Here is a 22,167-nt window from a genome sequence, read left to right on the forward strand (position 1 = left end):
AACAACAACCAAAAAACCCAACCCAGCTGATTAACATCTCAGAGGTTTTTATACTATGCTGTTTCTTGGGGGATAACTTTAGTTCAGAGTCTGGTCTCAGGATTACAGTTGTAAAGATTGCCTTTGTGAAGCAGACCTCAAATTAAAGAGGCTTTCCATTTTATAGGAGGTGGGTGCACAAGGCAGGAGATAAATACATGGTGATGGCAGGTGTTCATTTCCCCTATTTCACTCTCTGACAAGGCACATTCCTTTCCTGGAGTCATGGTTGTATAGGAACCTGAATTCAATGCCTGGAAATTATATAATGTTGAAATAAGAGCAAAGAGAATGTGGCTGAGGGGTATGTTCTTTTGGCCAAGAAAAAACCTGGTGATTGCTCATGATAATCTGTGCCTCTATCATAATTAGAGAGTCTGTATCACAGTGGTCCAGTCCCTCTACCTATAGTCCGTGGTGAGTTAAAATTGATGATTCCTCCACTGCTGTTACTCAGTTTTTATGGATTCCATTTAGGCTAAACACTTCTCTTTCACTCACTTATCTGAAATGTTCCCCAAGGCTCATGTGGCGAAGACTTGGCCCTTAAGGCAGTGATGATGAAAGGTGAGGCTTTTGGAAATTGACTGAGTTTTGAGGGCTCCAACCTCACTGCTGGACTAATCCATTAATGGATTCATAGCTGAATGGATTATTGAAGGTGGTGGAATTGTTGGAGAAGATAATTGAAGGGAATGAGTCCTGGGGGACATGCCCTTGGGGACTCTATCTTGTACTTGGTTTCTCTCTCTCTCTCTCTCTCTTTCTTGCTGTCATGAGGTGAGCAGCTTTGCTCTGCCGTGCACTTCCACCATGATGTTGCCTTACCTTACACCCAAAGCAATGGAGCCAGCCAACAATGGACTGAAATTTCTGAAACCATGAGCCAAAATAAACCTTTCTTCCTCTAAGTTGATTTTTCTCTGACATTTTTTCTCACCGATGGGAACTTGACTAACCTCATGTACAATATTATAATTTGTACTATTTATGCTGAACGAGTGATATAAACAGTGATGATGGAGTAATTCTGAATTAAAAGAAATATCTGTTTCTTTAAATGTTAAGACCTCATTCAATGATCTGAAGGATAAGAATACAAAGAATAATGGAGTTAGATATAATGTAACAGAAAGTATGAAGGCTGTGTCATTTTGTTAGTTTAGCTTGTTAGTTAGTTTGTTAGTTCAGGCAACTAATAAACTCCCCTAAATTCATTTAAAGTTCTAGGCCTCAGTGAGTTGAAATTCTGCTGAAGATTAGATAATGCAGATTTGATCGCAGATGTATTCAAGACATCTAAATGAGATAATAAAATGTTCTTTTAAATGTTTGTTATGTGTGTGTATTTAAGCATGTACATTTGTGTATATTTAGGTAGGATAACTGCCAAGTTTCTCTTGATATCTTGTAGGCAATATGGAATTAAATGATCCTTACATTTGGCTAATTCATAACTGACTGAATATGTCTGATCCAATTATTAAATAATGAATAAATTTCAACTAGAATGAAGTCTTTATTACAAGGTCTCTACCTTGTCTCTGTTTTTGGCCATATTTGTATCAATGACCTGAATGTAGCTTCAAATAAAGTACAGTTACAAAGTTTGTGGCTGAGGCTATATAAAGTGGTTATTACATATACAAGATGATAGAATCAAGATTCCAAAGATAATGGGTAGAAATACTAATCATATTTTATTAATGGCATTCTGCTATGGCACCTTAATAGATTACATCTCATGTGATTATAAAAACTACTCAGAAAATTCATATTATTACCCTCAATTTTAAAATAAAGCACATGAAAATTAAACCACCTGCTCAGTGACCGAGGAAAAATTTTATTCTAGCTCTGTCTTAATAGCTTATACTATATGATTGAAACACTAAGGTTTATAAAATTTATGAATAAGAAAATTAATAGATCCCCATATTTACTTCTTTTGAGGTACTAGGGAGCAAATCCAGGGCTCCATGCATATGAGGCGAGGGCTCTACTGCTGAGTTTTACTCCTAGCCCCACAGATTTCCATACTTACATACATGAGAGTCATTTCCTTAATGATGGAAAGAGATAACTTGAGTTATAAAACTTCCTTTCTTTTTCTTTTTACTTTTTTTGCATTTCTAATATTCTTAACTAAAACATAAAAACAAAATTGGTACATATTTATGGGGTATCATCTAATATTTTGTACGTTTAAATCAGGTTAAATGTATCTATCACCATAAATAGTTATCATTTATTTATGGTGAAATATTCAAAATCCTTTTTTAGCTTTGTGAAATATACAGTATATTGTTATCTAAAGTCACTGTACAGTGCAATAGCACATAGAATGTCTGAGTCCTAACTAGCTGTAACTTAGTATGCATAGATCAACCTTTCCCCATCCTTACTCTTCCCTGCTTGCTACTCTTCCTAGCCTCTCTGATCAACAGTCTTCCCTTGACTTCTGTAAGGTTGACTTTGAGTGACGTCATGTGGTACTTGATTTACTGTGCCTGGCTTACTTCAAATAATATGATGAGCTCCAGTTGTACCTATGTTGTTACAAATGACATGATTTCATTTTTATGGCTGAATAGTATTCCAATGTGTATATGTATCATATTTTCTTTATCAGTTTATCAGTTGAACACTTAGGTTGTTTCTATTTCTTGCTGTTGTGAATAATGTTGCAACAAAGAGGGGAGTCCAGCTGTCACTTCTACCACATGATCCAGAAATACTACTGCATGTATCCAAAGAAAACAACTTCTAATGGAAGATTTTTGCTGAATATGAGTGAAGATTTTTTTTTTCATTAGCTAATAAAGTCATTACAATCTTAAGTCTTAGGCTGCATGGAAAATGTTATACAAAACATAATTGTTTTATTCTGTTCCTCTTTAATTAGATCACATCTGAACAACTGTATCTAATTGTTATGTAGTCCCCAAATAATTATATTGATAAATGAAGGAGATACTTTTGGAGTATGAATAATTATAACCATAGGACCTTGAACACATTCCTTGTTCATCTATTGTTATACCTAAAGTGAGTTGTTATGGAAAATGTCCTAAATTTCTAGAAAATACATATAATTACAGAATACTTTGTCCTACAAATAAATGATTATCTCCAAATATAGATAGTTAGAGAAATGTATGAAGTTTAAACTCATGCAAGCTTTTGGGCTGCACAGGAGCTCTGAGTGACTCACAAAAGCAACTTAAAGTACTTTTAGATCAAGCAAAAAAACAATACAAACAAAATATCATATCCTATCACACTAAGAAAGTTTTGCTCCCATAAAAACTTCAACAGAGCAAAGTCATAATGAGATTTTCTAGTTATATTACAAATATCATAGGATATATTTATAAGTATATGTGTTTATGCCAACCAAAGATCTGCTTTTTCTATAAGTTCCACTATTACAAAAGATACCATAAAACATTTTATAGTCAGTAAGCATAAGAGATAATGTAAAGCATTTTATTTATTGCAGTATATCCTGCCTGGGTAATTTGACCAACTTACATGAAAAATTACACTAGTGTCCATCACACGTTGTTAGACTTTCTGACAGTTCATTTGGTCTTTGATTTGTGGAGTATATAAACTTCAATTTAAGATTCCAAACCAGTTCCAAATGATTTGACAGGAACATAGGGGACTTCTGCTTTCAATTTAAAGACTATGAGCAAAGAAATGATGAAACAGATTTTTATATTTGCAACACTATTTTTCCTGAATGCCTTTAGCTGTGATGCATTTATTGTTATTTGAGGAAGAGTAAGGTAAGGCTAATTTAGTAGAGATATCTTGAGCTGTAGAGTTTTATAGAAATACTTGTGGAGACACAAAGAGGCTTCTCTGTATCATTTCAGGAATTTTTATCAATTAAAAGGGAGCAGAGCAACAAAAATTGATATGACCATGAAATGTTGATTTTGCTTCCACTAAGAAAAATGCAGAAAATTGACCAAATGAAAAAATGATTTAAATCTTTGTAAGTTTTGTTACTCAATTATATTAGCAAAAGGTCATAAAGGAAAAAGTCACAAATGTTTTCACAAATACAGAAAGGATTATCAAGATTATTTTATTTGTGTAATATTAATGCTTCATGTTAAGGTTCATAAAGCATTTTCATTTATCTACTAGTAAACATTGTTTATGGACATATCTCTGATCTACATCAGATGAGATTGCCTCCGGTGACATTTCATGATCTGCAAGTTAGGACTGTGTTCACTGAAGAGAAAACACTACATGAAAAATATTACCTTTCCTCAGTGTTTTCCTTTATATAAATGCCAACGTGATCAATAATATTATTATCTATGCAGGAAACAGATGGAGCTATATTTATGGCTTAGCATTGTAAGGTCACTTGAATTTGAATAACATGCCTTTGGAATTTGAACATCAAGCCTTTGCACTACAGAATAAGCACAAGTTTAGTGTGAAGCTTTCAAAGAGGTTGGTTGATGAGTTTTAAAAATTACTACATTATTCAGTTGACTGGCCTAGTAATTTATTGCTTAGCACAACAGAATAATTAGAATGTCATTTTCAAGCTTATTTTTGATAACTTTATCCTTCTTTTCTCTGTGCTTCATGGACAAAGAAAAATAAAGAAAACATGGAAACTTCCAAAACATTAAAAGGAAATCGAGCTTGAACTGATTTTTTACATTATCCAAATTGGTTTTTGGCCAAAAGTTCAAATTAGTTAAAAGCACTGGATCTTTTGCTTATGTCATTGCTTGATTTCTGCACTTTGTTATACAAAGCAGAGAAAAATAATATAAAAAGCCTTTCATGTGGATATGGACATGGGTCAGTAGCACTGAACCCAGTCTCACAGGAAATGGCAATATAAGTCAGAAAATAAGTCATGGCTTAGAAATTTACATTCAGATTCACACAATAGATGTTAAATAAAAGCCAAATTTTAACACATCTTTTACAAAGATAGGGTCATGACAAGATTTGTATGAGTAATCATGGAAATGGACAAACAGGAAACTAATTTGAAATGTCTTTGAAGTGATCCATCAGGGGATGATGGGGATCTAAAATAAATAGAACAGATGTGTAAAAAAAGAATGAAAAAAGAGATAACGTTGAGTCAGGTGATAAAAATAGAATCTATATGATCGTTGAATACAGAAAGTGAGAGAAAGAGTCACTGATGATTACCAGGCTTCTAGATTAAAGGCATTGTTATATCCCTAAAGAGGAAATAGAAGATAAACAAAAAATGTTGTTTGAAGTATTTGGCTTTCTCTGAAGTCTCCTATGTCTTAAACTTAGACATATAATTCAGTGAACAATCATTTTATAAAGACTTTCTACCATGTAATTTATATTCATAAATGAATTTTCAAATTTTCTAGGCACAGGGTCAATATAAAACATAAATACACTTACATGTGCCAGTAGCAATTTAGAAAAATAAATTTAACAAATGTACTGTTTATATGAATATCAATAAGATCAAATGTGTATGAATAAGTTGAACAAACATTATGCAAGATATCTTCATCAAAAATATTCCATTTTGAGATTAATTAAAGATCTAAATAAGTGTATGATATACCATGTTCATAGATTGGACAAGTCATATTGAAAGATAACAATTACCAAAAATTGTTTATAGATTCTTTTCAATACTATTCATACGCTCTACATGTATTTTGTGAAAATCAATAATCTCTTTCTAAAATTCAAAATTCAGAAATTCAAGGATCCAAAATTAGTTAAAACAATTTTGAGGAGCATAGTTGATTGACATAAATTTCCAGAGCTGACAAAGTATTATAAAACTACATTCATATGACAGTATAAAATTATATTAGCACTATACAGCAAAGTGAATACTAGAACTCAATTGAAACCTAAGAAATAGATCCACATGTATACAGTAAGCCAATTTACAATTTATAACAACAGTGCATTGTAAGACAGATGAAATAATATCTTTTTAGTAAATGATACTGGGCCAACTGGATATAATATGGGTAATTATTGAAATTTGAGTCTCATGTACACTTGTACTTCACACACAAAAATAAGTGTTACTTGGATAATAGAAAAATAAATGAAAGATTTTTAAAATATGCTTCTACAAGGTTACATGCAAATTAAGTCACTGTGGCAGGTAAAGATTTGGTAAACCAGATACAGAAAGCAATAACAATAAAGAGATAAACTTATGAAGTATTTTCAATAAAATTAAGAACTTCCCTTCATTAAAAGACAGTACTGCACGATCCAAGATGGCGGACTAGAGGGTGACTGCATCTCCAGTGGCTCCAGAACCCAGGATTCAAGAAGGGGAGGCATTGAGAGACTCGGACTAAAATAGAACCACGGGGTGAGTCTCCCCCACCTGGTGAAGCTCGGCCCCGGGCGGCAGGCCCAGATTCGGGTGGCTTATTAGAGTAGGGCAGGGCAGATAGAGTCTCCCCTAGGCAGCCCTGAGCACTCCGGCGGTGGGCTCCTCCCACAGGGCCAGATACTCCAGCTTCTCGGAGCAGGTCCCCCAGTGAGAGCCTTTCTGCACACAACCAGCTCCAAGTCCCTGATCCAGCATGCAGTGAGCTCCGGCCCGCCCACATGCTGCTTCAGAGACGAGGACAAGGCAGCCAGGGACTTCCCCAAGCAGCCTGGCTCCCTCTGGCGGGAAGTGCCTTTCGAGGCTAGCTTTTCGGAGCAGACCACCCAGTGAGAGCCTTTCTACACAAAGCCAGCCACAAGTCCCCAAGCCAGTGGAGACCTCCGACCCGCAAACAGCCTCTGGGACCAGGGCAGGGCAGCCAGAGACCTCTCCAGGCGGCCCTGCCCCCCTCTGGCCAGCAAGCTTTTTCAACGGGGCGATTCAAGATGGCGGACTACAGGGTGACTACATCTCCAGTCACTCCAGAACCCAGGATTCAAGAAGGGGAGGCATTGAGAAACTCAGACTAAAATAGAACCACAGGGTGAGTCTCCCCCACCCAGCTCGGCCCGGGTGGCAGGCCTGGATTCGGGCGGTTTATTACAGTAGGGCACGGCAGCTAGAGTCTTCCCCAGGCTGCCCTGGGCACTCCAGGAGTGGGCTCCTCCCACATGGCCAGCTTCTTGGAGCAGGCCCACCCAGTGAGAGCCTTTCCACACAAAGCCGGCTCCAAGCCCTGGAACCAGTAGCAGGATAGGGACAGCTTTCTTCAGAACTACTGCATTATCAAGTTATTCCAAGACTTCAGGCTACTGAAGGCTGGGAGGTGAAACACTGGAAATCTACAGGAACACTATAATAAAATAGAAGAAATCTGCAATATGACAGAGTCCTACTGACATCTGACCAATATGAGAAAACAAGGGAAGAAAATGTTCCAAACAAACCTAGATACTATATCAATAAAACTCAATGACAGCACAGCAGAAGAAATATCAGAAAGGGAGTTCAGAATGTACATAATTAAAACAATCAGGGAAGCAAACGAGGAGATGAAAGAGCAAATGCAGGCACTGAAGGAGGAGATGAAAGAGCAAATGCAGGCATTAAATGATCTCACCAATCAACAGTTAAAAGAGCAAATACGGAAAGCAAGAGATCGTTTTAATAAAGAGTTAGAGATACTGAAAAAAACCTAACAGAAATCCTTGAAATGAAGGAAACGATAAACCAAGTTAAAAACTCCATAGAAAGCATAACCAATAGGATAGAACACCTGTAAGCAAAACCTCAGATATTGAAGACAAAATATTTAAACTTGAAAACAAAGTTGACCAAACAGAAAAGATGGTAAGAAATCATGAACAGAATCTACAAGAATTATGGGATATCATGAAAAGGCCAAATTTAAGAATTATTGGGATTGAGGAAGGCTTAGAGAAACAAACCAAAGGAATGAACAATCAATTCAATGAAATAATATCAGAAAATTTTCCAAATCTGATGAAATGGAAAACCAAGTACAAGAGGCTTATAGGACTCCAAATATACAAAATTACAACAGACCCACACCAAGGCACATTAATATGAAAATACCTAACATACAAAATAAAGACAGAATTTTAAAGACAGTGAGAGAAAAGAATCAGATTACATTCAGGGGGAAACCAATAAGAATATCAGCAGATTTTTCAATCCAGACCCTAAAAGCTAGAAGGGCCTGGAACAACATTTTTCAAGCCCTGAAAGAAAACGGATGCCAACCAAGAATCTTATACCCAGGAAAACTTACTTTCAGATTTGACGATGAAATAAGATACTTCCATGATAAACAAAAGCTAAAGGAAGTTACAAAAAGAAAGCCAGCATTACAGAACATTCTCAGCAAAATATTCCATGAGGAAGAGATGAAAAACAACTATGCAAATCAGCAACAGGAGGAACTAGCCTAAAGGAATAGCCAAATAAAGGAGAAACAAAATCATGTCAAAAAAACAAAAATGAGTCAAATGACTGGGAATACAGTTCATATCACAATAATAACCCTGAATGTTAATGGCCTGAACTCATCAATCAAAAGACATAAACTGGCAGATTGTATTAAAAAGAAAAATCCAACAATATGCTGTCTGCAAGAGACTCATCTCATAAGACATACTCATAGACTAAAGGTGAAAGGATGGGAAAAAACATACCATGCACACGGACACAGCAAAATAGCTGGAGTATCCATCCTCATTTCAGATAATATGGACTTCAAGCCAAAACTACTCAGAAGGGATAAAGAAGGACATTACATACTGCTTAAGGGAAGCATAAATCAGCAAGACATAACAATCATAAATACCTATGCCCCGAACATTGGCTCATCCATGTATGTCAAACAAATCCTTCTCAATTCCAGAAATCAAATAGACCACAACACAATAATACTAGGTGATTTTAACACACCTCTCTCACCGCTGGATAGATTGTCCGAACAAAAATTGAACAAAGAAACCGTAGATCTCAATAACACAATCAACAATTTAGACTTAACTGACATATATAGAATATACCATCCAACAAAGAACAAATACACTTTATTCTCAGCAGCATATGGATCCTTCTCTAAAATAGACCATATTTTATGCCACAAAGCTACTGTTAGCAAATAAAAGAAGATAGAGATACTACCTTGTACTCTATCAGATCATAATGGATTGAAATTAGAAATAAATGACAGAATAAAAAACAGAAACTTCTCCAATACCTGGAGATTAAATAATACACTATTATATGATGAATGGATAACAGAAGATATCAGGAGGGAAATTAAAAAATTCTTAGAAGTAAACGAGAACAAAGACACATCATATCAACACCTCTGGGACACTATGAAAGCAGTACTTAGAGGAAGATTTATTTCATGGGGCGCATTCAACAAAAGAAGTAGAAATCAACAAATAAATGACTTAACACTATAGCTCAAAGCCCTAGAAAAAGAGGAGCAGACCAACACCAAAAGTAGTAGAAGACAGGAAAGAGTTAAAATCAGAGCCAAAATCAACAAAATTGAAACAAAAGAAACAATCGGAAAAATTAACAAAATAAATAGTTGGTTCTTTGAAAAAATAAACAAAATTGATAAACCCTTAGCCACACTAACAAAGAGAAAGAGGGAGAAAACTCAAATTACTAAAATTCAGAATGAACAAGGAAATATCACAACAGACACGAGTGAAATACAAAACATAATTAGAAGCTATTTTGAAAATCTATACTCCAACAAAACAGAAAACCTCGAAGACATCAACAAGTTTCTAGAGACATATGAATTACCTAAACTGAACGAGGAGGACATACACAACTTGAATAAATCAGTTTCAAGCAATGAAATAGAAGAGGTCATCAAAAGCCTACCAACAAAGAAAAGTCCGGGACCAGATGGGTTCTCAGTCGAGTTCTACAAAACCTTTAAAGAAGAGCTCATTCCAATACTTCTCAAAGTATTCCATAAAATAGAAGAGGAGGGAACCCTCCCAAACTCATTCTATGAAGCCAATATCACTCTGATACCTAAACCAGACAGAGACACATCGAGGAAAGAAAATTTCAGACCAATATCCTTAATGAACATTGACGCAAAAATTCTCAACAAAAGTTTTGCAAATCGCATACAAAAATTTATTGAAAAGATAGTGCACCACGATCAAGTGGGTTTTATCCAGGGATGCAAGGTTGGTTCAATATCCGGAAATCAATAAATGTCATTCACCATATCAACAAGTCAAGAATCACATGATTATTTCAATAGATGAAGAAAAAGCATTCGATAAAATACAGCATCCCTTCATGCTCAAAACACTAGAAAAAATCGGGGTAGTGGGAACATTCCTTAACATTGTAAAGGCCATCGAGGCTACACCCATGGCCAATATCATTCTAAATGGTGAAAAACTGAAAGCATTCCCCCTAAAATCTGGAACAAGGCAGGGATGCCCTCTTTCACCACTTCTATTCAACATTGTTCTTGAGACTCTAGCCAGAGCAATTAGACAGACCAAAGAAATTAAAGGGATACGAATTGGAAAAGAAGAACTCAAACTATCCCTGTTCGCTGATGACATGATTATATATTTAGAGGAACCTGGAAATTCCACCAGAAAACTCTTAGAACTCATAAGTGAATTCAGTAAACTAGCAGGTTACAATATCAATACTCATAAATCCAATGCATTTTTATACATAAGTATTGAATCATCAGAAAGAGAAATTAGGAAAACTACCCCATTCACAATAGCATCGAAAAAAATAAAATACTTGGGAATCAATCTCACAAAAGAGGTGAAAGACCTCTACAATGAGAACTAAAGAACACTAAAGAAAGAAATTAAAGAAAACCTTAGAAGATGGAAAGATCTCCCATGTTCTTGGATAGGCAGAATTAATACTGTCAAAATGGCCATACTACCAAAAGTGCTATACAGATTCAATGCAATTCCAATTAAAATCCCAATGACGTACCTTACAGAAATAGAGCAAACAATCATGGAATTCATCTGGAAGAATAAGAAACCCAGAATAGCTAAAGCAATCCTCAGTAGAAAGAGCGAAGCAGGGGGTATCGCAATACCAGATCTTCAACTCTATTACAAAGCAATAGTAACAAAAACGGCATGGTATTGGTACCAAAATAGATAGGTAGATCAATGGTACAGAATAGAGGACATGGACACAAACCCAAATAAATACAATTTTCTCATACTAGACAAAGGGGCCAAAAATACGCAATGGAGAAAAGATAGCCTCTTCAACAAATGGTGCTGAGAAAACTGGAAATCCATATGCAACAGAATGAAACTAAATCCCTATCTCTCATCCTGCACAAAAATCAACTCAAAATGGATCAAGGACCTTGGAATCGGACCAGAGACCCTTCATCCTATAGACGAAAAAGTAGGCCCAAATCTTCAACCTGTTGGCCCAGGATCAGACTTCCTTAACAGGACTCCCATAGCACAAGAAATAAAAGCTAGAATCAACCACTGGGATAGATTCAAACTGAAAAGCTTTCTCTCAGCAAAGGAAACTATCAGTAATGTGAAGAGAGAGCCTACAGAGTGGGAGAATATCTTTGCACTCATACTTCAGATAGAGCGCTAATTTCCAGAATCTATAAAGAACTCAAAAAACCCTACACCAAGAATACAAATAACCCAATCAACAAATGGGCTAAGGAAATGAACAGACACTTCACAGAAGAAGATGTACAAGCAATCAACAGATATATGAAAAAATGTTCAACTTCTCTAGTAATAAGAGAAATGCAAATCAAAACTACACTAAAATTTCATCTCACCCCAATTAGAATGCCGATTATCAAGAACACAAGCAACAATAGGTGTTTGCAAGGATGTGGGGAAAAAGGTACACTCATACATTGCTGGTGGGGTTGCAAATTAGTGCAGCCACTCTGGAAAGCAGTATGGAGATTCCTCAGAAAACTTGGAATGCAACCACCGTTTGACCCAGTTATCCCACTACTTGGCCTATACCCAAAGGACTTAAACTCAGCATACTACAGATATACAGCAATGTCAATGTTCATAGCTGCTCAGTTCACCATAGCCAGATTGTGGAACCAACCCAGATGCCCTTCAATTGATGAATGGATAAAAAAACTGTGGCATATATATACAATGGAATATTACTCTGCCATGAAGAATGATAAAATTATGGCATTTGCAGGCAAATGGATGAAATTGGAGGATATCATGCTAGGTGAGATAAGCCAATCTCAAAATACTAAAGGACAAATGATCTCGCTAATAAGCGGATGAGGACATATAACGTGTGGTAGGAGGGGTTAGTGTTAGGGTTAGGGTTAGGTTTAGGGTTAGGGTAAGGAGGGTGGTAAGAATGGAGGAAGGAAGGACTGTATAGAGGGAAAAGAGGGGACTGTATAGAGGGGAGGGGGGGAAAGGGAAAAATACAACAGAATGGATCAAACAACATTGCCCTATGTAAATTTATGATTTCAATAAAAAAAAAACAGTACTGAGAGAATAGAAATGAAAAACACAGAATTGGAAGAGATTATTTGCAATACACATTTTTTTAAAAAGTGCTCATACTAAGTATAGGTAAGGAACTCACAGAAATCAATAAGAAAAGACAACTCACTATTTGAAAACAGGCAAAATTCTTGAATGTAGTGATTACAAAAAAAAGTCTATTTCAACTCACAGGGAAAAAGTCTTCTCCATATATATATGAGCTGCAAAACCTGTTGAAGATTTCTAACAGGCTAATAAGGATTACAAATTTTTTCCAAATTCTGAATAATTCTGAAAAATAATTTCAAATTATTTTTGCAATTCTGATTTGTTTTGTATCCTATGTCCCAAAAAACAGAGAGGCTACTGAGTTTTCTGTGCATTGCCTAGTAGAAAAGGCAGAATTCACACTGCCTTTTCTAATGTCAGTTTGTCTTTGATATATGGTTGTCATAGCTGATTGACCATTTTCTCCTGAAATGAATGGGTTTTAATGTTTTCTCAACTGTCTGAAATAATAGCAATTCTCTACTTGGGTTGATGCTTAAAGAAAATTTGTTTATAGACTACTAATTGGTCAAGAATCAAATTTATGTTTAAAAAATACAGACAAATGACTCAATATTGAAAATTAGAGAATGGATTAAAGTTAATTTTTCCCTCTAATTGCTACCAAATGAATGTTGTGCAGAATTAAAATCTACTTTAGCCATGGGGGACTGATTTTCATAAAACAAATATTGACTATGTGTGGCTTAAAGATAAAAGTTATAGACATTGTTCCAGCTCTGGTTTATAATCAATTCTTTGTTTTTTTAGAAATTTTTTAAAATTTTCTTATTTTTTGTGTAGAACATATTTTTCATATTGATAAAAAAAAACACGAAAATTACAGGGTAAAAATCTGTGTAAGAAAATACTAGGTATTTCTTCTGCTCCTTCTTTATCTTATTATTACTATTAACACTTTCAAATAAAACACTCATCGCTCTAACTGATGCTCTCATGTTGTATGGACCATTTAAACTGCTTTCTAATTTGCCAATTACCCTTCAGTTTAGCTCCATTCAATTTATAGTACATCATGATGGGAGATACTTTTCCAAATGAACAGTTTGGGGTCCATCACTTAATGTTGACACCAAATGATTACAGGTGTTCAGACCTGTAATCTAATCTCCATCAAAGGAGGAAAGAGTTTGAAGAATGAGATCTGTAGTGTTAGCTGCTAGAGAGAGATCTACCCAGTGAGCATTGTAATGAGTCATTGCATTATTGATTTTTAGTTCACTGGTGATTTTAGAAAGGGCAATCTCAAAATTAATGAAAAAATATAAATTGAAGTTAATTGAAGAGTAAAAGGAGCTAAAGAAGTGTAATATAATTGAGGTTTAGCTGGTTAAAGCTTGAGATCTATTGAATTTATAATATATCACACACTATAATAAATGCAGGTCTCTGATCTCCTGGATCCTATCTTGTAGTGCAGTGAAAACAGAGAGTAAGCAACAGGTATGATAATAAATATGTAAATTACATATCATATGGAGAGTTGAAAAGTGTTCTAAGAAAGTAGAACAGGTTAAGAGGAATCAGGAGTTCTGTGCTGTACAAATGCACAGATCAGGGTAGATTCACTGCAGAAGTGGAGTTTGAGCAAACACTTGAAGGCAGTGAAGTAGTAAGCCAAGCTCTTGTTGCACTGCCTGTCAGAATGTGTTTCTAAGCCCTGGTTAGAAGCTCAGGCATTAAATGTGAGAAAAAGAGCTTCAGTCATGGAGTGAGAAGATAGGATTCCTGATATTTATGTCTCTTCTTGCATGCATAATTATACTGCTCAAATAATTTAAATTTTATTGACTTTTAATTTTCTTACCTGTAAAATAAGCATAATAATACTAATTTCGCCATGCAAGAAAAAAATAACAAGTATCACATTTAAAAACCTTTCCTTTAGAACAGATTTAGATTGAAACAAAAGTTGCAAAGATAACACCAGAATTCCTTTATATATATATATATATATATAAATATATATATATATATATATAAAATCCAGTTTCTGTTATTATTAATATCTTACATTCATAGGATACATTTGCCTATGAATATAGATTTATCATCATTCATAGGATACATTTGCCTATAAATATAGATTTATCATCACTTACAAAAGTCCACAATTTATTTAAATGTCTTTAGTTCTTAGCTCATATTCTTCTGTCTCAGAATTCCATCCAGAATATATCATTACATTTACCTTAGGTCCTCTGGGGTTCCTCTTGGCTGTGACAGTTTTCAAACTTTCCTTGTTTTCCATGACCTTGACAGTTTTGAAGAGTAATGATCAGGTATTTTGTGGAATGACACTCAACTGGGATTCATCTAGGTTTTTTTTTTTCCCCCCTCATGATTCAACTGAGGCTATGGATCTGGAGAGTCAGATTTCCATTCTCACCACATCATGTTAAGGGCACTTGCTGGCAACATGATCTGTCAAGCTGATGTCAATCTTGATCAGCAGATGGACACAGTGTTTTGCTGTCACATTTAAATGGGAGTTTCTAGTGCAGGGAACCCACTGATGTGTTCCTCTGACCACTGCACCAACTTGGGATTTAGACAATTTGTGGCCAGGCTGACTCATGGCTAAGATAGCAGTTTGTACCCAAAGGGATGGCTGGTGATAGACAAACATCCTTACTTTCTTTTCTACTGTTTTCTTCTTTACTCTACCTGTCTTCTGTCTATCCTTGTTACCTTTCCTGTCCACCTACACCTGCCTCAGGCCCCTCACTTGTCAAGGGCTACCCAGCAACAAAGGAGCTTCTGACTCTGACCTTGTCTGAAGGTGAATCCCCAAGGCTGAATTTTCTGAACAATGTGCATTTTAAATTAAGTCCAGAATTGTATCTTTTCCATCAAGATCCGTAATAAACTCATATGCACAAACATTAAAAAAATAAATAAAATGAATAAATGGGAGTTTCTTAGAGACCAATAAACTAAAATCATTTGATATTTGTTGAGTTCAACTGGCCAGGAAATCTACACCCATTAAATGTGCACTATAGGAATATTGTGCTCCAGAGTATTGAAATGCCTTGATTCCACAAAGCAACAGAGCTCTCTCGTGAAATAAAGTAATTTCTGAATTATTTTCTCTATGATACATTTTGTGGTGAGGACAAGAGTTTTACCGTGTACTTCCTTGTAGCTCTATATAGCCTTTGGTTGTATTTTCCTTCATTTCTACTTTAACCTCAAAGGGGTAAAAATACACATTTCTTTCAACTGGTGACATGTCAAATGTGTATGTTGCTTTGGAATTTAATTGTACTTCTGTCCAACAATTTCTGTTTGAGAATAGAAAATACATTTCCTAGTGACAAGAGCATATTTCAAGTGAAGTAGCAAGTTGGTTACAAGGCCCTGGGTTATATTTCAGAAAATGAAAAGCAAGCCAATCAAACAGGGAGATAGACAGGCCTCTCAGGCTAACCACAGCCTTCATCTCTTTTCTAATTTTGATTCCATGATTCCCACAGAGCAAATTATTTTGCTCAGAGTGAAATGCAGTATTTTTGTGTATCTTTCTAAAGATGCCAGACCCAGATCAAGCCCAAATTTTAGAGCCACCCTGTCAACACCAGTGACAAAACCGATTGCATTGTGCATTGCCATTTCTCTTTAAATGGAACTCATTTCCATCAAAAGCAGTCCTGGGAAGGCACAGCACAAGAGCTCGGGGTGGTTCGTTACAGGGTGTTTTCTTCCTGATTTTGATCTGTAAAAGGGCAGCAAGCAGCCACTGCAGTCACCCTTCTGTTGCTGGAGGGTCAGCTCTCTCTCTAGGGAGTGTTCTGATCCTTGCCCAGCTGTGAAGCACATTAGTTTTGGCTTGTCCTCCATTGCCTTTGGTGTCCAGGGTCTCTACTGCCCTGCATTCTCCCCATTAATACAGAGCTTTGATTTGGTGAGATGTAAGCCCTAAGGAGTTATGTAATTTGACATAACTTTGAAAAATAAAACCTATTCTAGACCAAAGCGGATATATTTCTAATATTGGAATATTAGAGGTTTTCTTAGTTTGCTTTCTGTTGCTCTAACTGAATGCCACAGACTGCGTGATTTATTTAGAATAAAGGTTTATTTAGCTCATGGTTCTGGAGGCTGAGAAGTCCAAAGTCAAGGGACCAAAACAGGTGAGGATCTTCTTGCTGATGGGGATTCTGCAGAATCTCAAGGAAGCACAGGACACTATGTGGGGAGACAGAGAATGGTTGTTAGCTTGGAAGTTTCCTTTTCTTATAAGCCCACTAATGCAATTGGGGTGACTTCACAGTCATGATCTCCTGTAATCCTATTTACCTCTCAAAGCCCCTACCTTCAAATATCATTAACATATGACTTGTACATTAAGCTTCAACATGATTCTTGGAGGGGATAAATACCCAGTGCATAGTAAAGGGCATCTCCCTCCCTCAGGGAACTCTGCTTCATAGATCTCATCCTATTAAATAGTATGACTAGGAGCAGCTATAAACTCATTTATTGCTGGAGTCATTTTAACACTTAGCTTCCCCTCTCATTCTTGCTTTAATAGTTTAGTACCACATTTAACCATCTTTCACCCTTTTCCCTATAACTCAATCAATCATTCTCATTCTAAGCTGCATGTCATATCAGCTATAAAGAGGGGAAAGGTAACTAATGATTGGAGGAAAGTGTTTTTTCTTTAACATTTCTTAAGTTCCTTTATATATAACTGAATTCTACTATTTACATTCACATTAACTCCTGCCCTACATTCCCAGTCTGCCTAATCCATGTTCTTTATACTTGTATCAAGAACTGCTGTATCTTTCTTCCTGGATACTTCATATAGTTTATCTCCCTAATTTATTTAAATCCTGTGAAATATCATTTCTTAGTCAAGGGATAAAATTCTTTGCATGGGTTATGGAAAAAGTGTCTAGGAATAAGTAGTGAAAACAATCTGTCAGCAAATGGGCATGCTATATGAGAGTATAACACTAATAACACTTGTAAATTGCAATGACAGAAGACTTAGAACAGTGTCAATCTGCTGTTCATGGCAAGGATGAGTGAGTATGAAGGAATCATTCAGCACATGGGGCAGAGGAAATGAAGCTTTCCTCTTGGAACTTCTGAAAGAATACTTCAGAACGTCAAAATTCTTAATAATTAAATAACTATTTTGATCTTGGCTTGCTTGGTTCTTGTTAAGAATTGTGCCATTTAGATGCTCTCTGAGAAATAAACAATTTTAAAAAAATGACTACAAGAAACAAATATCTGAGATTTTCTCTTCAAACTATCTTAGACTTTAGGCAGCAATTAGTGTTGCCAGATTAACGTGGGAAGGTATTTTGGTGACAGTGTTGTTCCTCCTGAGTTATTAACTACCAGCACCACATTCATAATATGAGAGCACTGATACTAAGATTAATTAAATTGTTATTACATCCAAGAAAATCAAGCAGAGGTATTCTTTACTGTGGGTGTTCCCTAAATTCATTCATTAATGCTAATTAAAAGTACTTAAATTAATAAGTGTGCCCATGTTACGCCTAAATAACATGTGCTAGTTTCAAAACCCATTAAGATTTTTAAACAAATATCTGAATTCCACAAGGAATAGTAGTTTTAAACCTAATTTTTTATTACTGAATCTTTCTCGGCACATGAATCCACAGATACAAACACAAACACACATACAAACTGAAACAACTCTCTATTCTCCATATGAAATGTTGGAGGAATCACATAACTGAAACAGAATAAAATTTATGTGATTTTGGAATATAAGTCTTTTAATGTTAGCTGTATTAAATTCAATTTTTGTGTATGTATATTTGGATAATATACAAATGAGTTAGCCTTACCAATTCAGATGCATACTTAGGGGAGAATGTAAATAAGTCTTGATTTCTCACCAATGCCGATAGCAAACACACAGCACACACTCACAAACCATAATCATTCTAGAGAGCACTTAAGTCTACTCTCATGGTCTCTGATTAAAGGAGATTAGAAATCTTGTTTCGTTCTGATACTCACTAGAGTTGAAGAAATTAAAATATTAAAAAGAAAAAATATGCTGTTTAATTCACATGAATTAACATGTATTCAAAATGAATGGTTCGAGGAATTCTTTCTAGGAAAAGTATTCAAATTTTGCTTATTTGTTCTAGATGTTGAATATAGCAATATTTTGAGGAGAATTCATATCATGGTAAAAAATATGGGGATTGACCATCAAAAGGGCTTCAGTTACTATGTCACCTTCTGTTTTGTGTCATGACCTTCACATTTAAAGGAGCCATGACATTGCTGACAAAGATCTGTGCTGTGCTGAATTTTATTGTCAGTAGAAATTACACATGAATTGCTTACACTCTGAGGCAAGATGTTCCTAGTCTGAGGGTCATAGCTTTGATTATGATCATATTACTTTTAGTTTGCAAACACATTCACTTTCTGGTTTACAAAAATACAACAACAAAATTTTGTCAGGAGTGCAAAACTGCATTCTATTCATACTGAATTCTCTTCTGTTCTTACGGAATTAACCTCTAGAATAAATTATTGGATTAGTATGGTATAGAATTTTTCTCTTTGAAAGCAGTTTTGACTCTGATTTTTCTATGGGTGATAGTCCATATTCTATTGATAATCAGAAAATCCATTAAGATTTTGGTCTTAAAGCTATTCTTTATTTTATTTTATTTTTTAGTACTGAGGATTGAACACAGGGGGCTCTTAACCACTGGGTCACATCCTCAGTCCTTTTAAATATTTTATTTACAGACAGGGTCTCACTGAGTTGCTTAGGGCCTTGCTAAGTTGCTGAGGCTTGTTTGAATTCTTGATCCTCCTGCCCCAGCCTCCAGAGTCACTGGGATTACAGGTGTGCACCACCAGAAACTGTTTTTCTAAAACACAAATAGCAGCCTGACTTAGAAAAAGCAGATTTCCTTCTCTTCTTATCAGCATCCTACTTTGATGATTTCAGCTGTTTGTGCTTCTTGGGTTTAAATGTTATTGCTACCAGTATTCTCTGTTTCTAAGAAGAGTTCGTTTTTAAGCATATGTTCTACTTCTGCATCTACTAAAATAGACTTTTATTTTCATAACTGCTTTCAAAAGATAATGTAGGAAAGTATAGAGGCTAGTTGAGAGGATATCAGTAGTTCAATCAAAAAGTTAATCTTTTTGACAAGGCTAATTGTGAAAGTAAATAAGAAAGACTATCTGCTAATATGGGTGAATTCCCATAATGAAGTTAAATTATTAGTTTCAACTATTTATCAGACATTAGGAAAATAGCCATTTGTGAAATAGTGACCCCATAGCTGAGCAAATAGTGAATATTTTGTACTATCCGGCTTACCTCCAAACCAATTTTTGTTCATTCCAAATCTAAGAAACACAATGTAGGAATAAGATTAAAACATCACCAAATATGGATCAAGAATCCTGAGAGCTCAAGCTGGAATTAGAAGGTATCTTGTGTCTAATGATTTGTAGTGATATTTGTATTTTAACTTAGTAATATATTGCATTTATAATGATGAAATCTGGGGATACTATTATGAATTATAAATATTTAACACGTGAGGGAGAATTTTGGGAATTTTCTCGTAGAAGGGGGTTCCATCTTGGATATAGCAGGTTGAAACACGAGGCTCTGACCACCCTTGCCCTGTTGTAGAAGGTGTTGGGATCCATGAGAGGTAAACCGAGAATACACGATGTTTCTTTCTCCACCCTCCACCAAGTACTCATCTCCTAGTGCAGGGTTGCCACTAAGATATTAGTGCACCATTGCCTCAATTCCCATCTCCAGAGCTTTGACTTTGAGATTTTTCTTGCAGGGAGGAGATGGCCACAGAAGATACAGTTCCTAATCTCTTTCCAAAGGAACTAAATTCATCTATCACACAGCATGGAGAAGTTCAGACCTAAGGATATTACCAAGAAAAATGGAAATAAAAGGAAATTGGGAGGAGATTTGTGGATTTAGTGAAGATACATCCCAGACTACGAGCCAGCTAGTTTTCAGGAGAGAACTGGGAATAAGATTGCTTAGAATAACCTTTAGTGAATAAAAACCACTATCATAGATGAATCTCATAACCTGATCCTTGGAAGGAGTTTGTAGAACAATATGTCCAGAGTATTTTTAGGAAGAATAGAGCAAGAAGATGGTGATAAGTGGAGTTTCATGTATGAGTGTGGTCAGGGAAAGAGTGGGAGAGAATCCACTGAAAACCACTGCCATCCCGGGTGACTATGGTCAAACCCAAAGCTATGGCTTCTGAAGAGAATAAACTGTGGAAAGTGCAAAGCTCTATACATACTATGTTTTTACCTTTAAATGCATTACCTGTGCTAAAATTAAATTAATAAATTAGATACAATACAAGATTTACTATAATAACCAATAATAAAAATAGAAAAATTCTAATAATACACAGTGACAAAAAATTACATAAGTTCTCTTTTCCCCAAAATATATGTCTTAGGAACCTCAGAATACAATTTTTTTTCTTTCCTTATTAAGTTGAGAATTTTTACCTTTTCAGTTAAAGGAAAAACTTCACATCTTCTCTTTGGCATATCTGAAATGCTAACATCATTACTCTTATGTTTTGGGAACACTTGTTCAGTGAAACAAGGGTTATTTTAGCACAAGCATTGTGATGTTGTGACAGTTGATCTGATGACCAAGATGGCTGCTAATGTCCACTGGACAGAGGAAGTGTGAAGCATGGACAGGTTAGACAAAGGAATGAGTCAAGTCCCAGGTGTGATGGAGTTGAGTGGCCTGAGATTCTATCATGCTACTTAGAATGGTGCATGAATTAAAACTCATGAATTATTATTTCTAGAATTTTCTATTTAGTATTTTCATACTTTAGAACTAAAATCACAGAAAAGTTAAACTACAGAGATGGGGGACTCCTCTGTATCTTATTTGTGTATAATAAATTTTACATTTATGTCTTATAATTATAAATATATATTATATTGACCTTAGGAGGGAGGTCCTCATGGGAAAATTCTCTCCTTTTATATCAGAAGGACTACAACTGTTTAAAAGAATTCTCAGATTAGGGTTAATCTTTCTCATTCTTCAGAGACCACCTAATACATTCCATTTTCCCATTTTAGTACCTTAACTTTTCTTACAACACCCTCCTTCCTTCCATATCCTCTATCACTACCTATCATGATTAAGATTTGTATTAGATACTGGAGTGAAAACAAAACAAAACTGGGACCACAAAGAGCTTTCAGTTTGGTGAAGGAGACAGAAAAACAAATTACTATTTCACTGTAAGATACATTATAATAGCTCTGGAAATACCATGAGAACATGCTGACTCTACTCAGGTCTCTGGTGACATTTGGCTGAAGTCAGATCAGAGTTACACTCTGAGGAAGAACTAGGAGACAAAGCAGACAGTGAGAGCATCCTCAAAGGAAAGGAAATGTTCTTGGCCCAAGAAATGCAGGTTATTTGTTGCAGCTGGTGTTCTTGCAGATATATATTCTCATTTTGTAACTCTTGCTCAGGCCACCAGGGTTAGAGACGTCTCTAATGAGAACATCCTGCCA

Source organism: Sciurus vulgaris (assembly GCF_902686455.1).
Source record: "Sciurus vulgaris genome assembly, chromosome: 14".
In the NCBI taxonomy this organism is placed as follows: domain Eukaryota; kingdom Metazoa; phylum Chordata; class Mammalia; order Rodentia; family Sciuridae; genus Sciurus; species Sciurus vulgaris.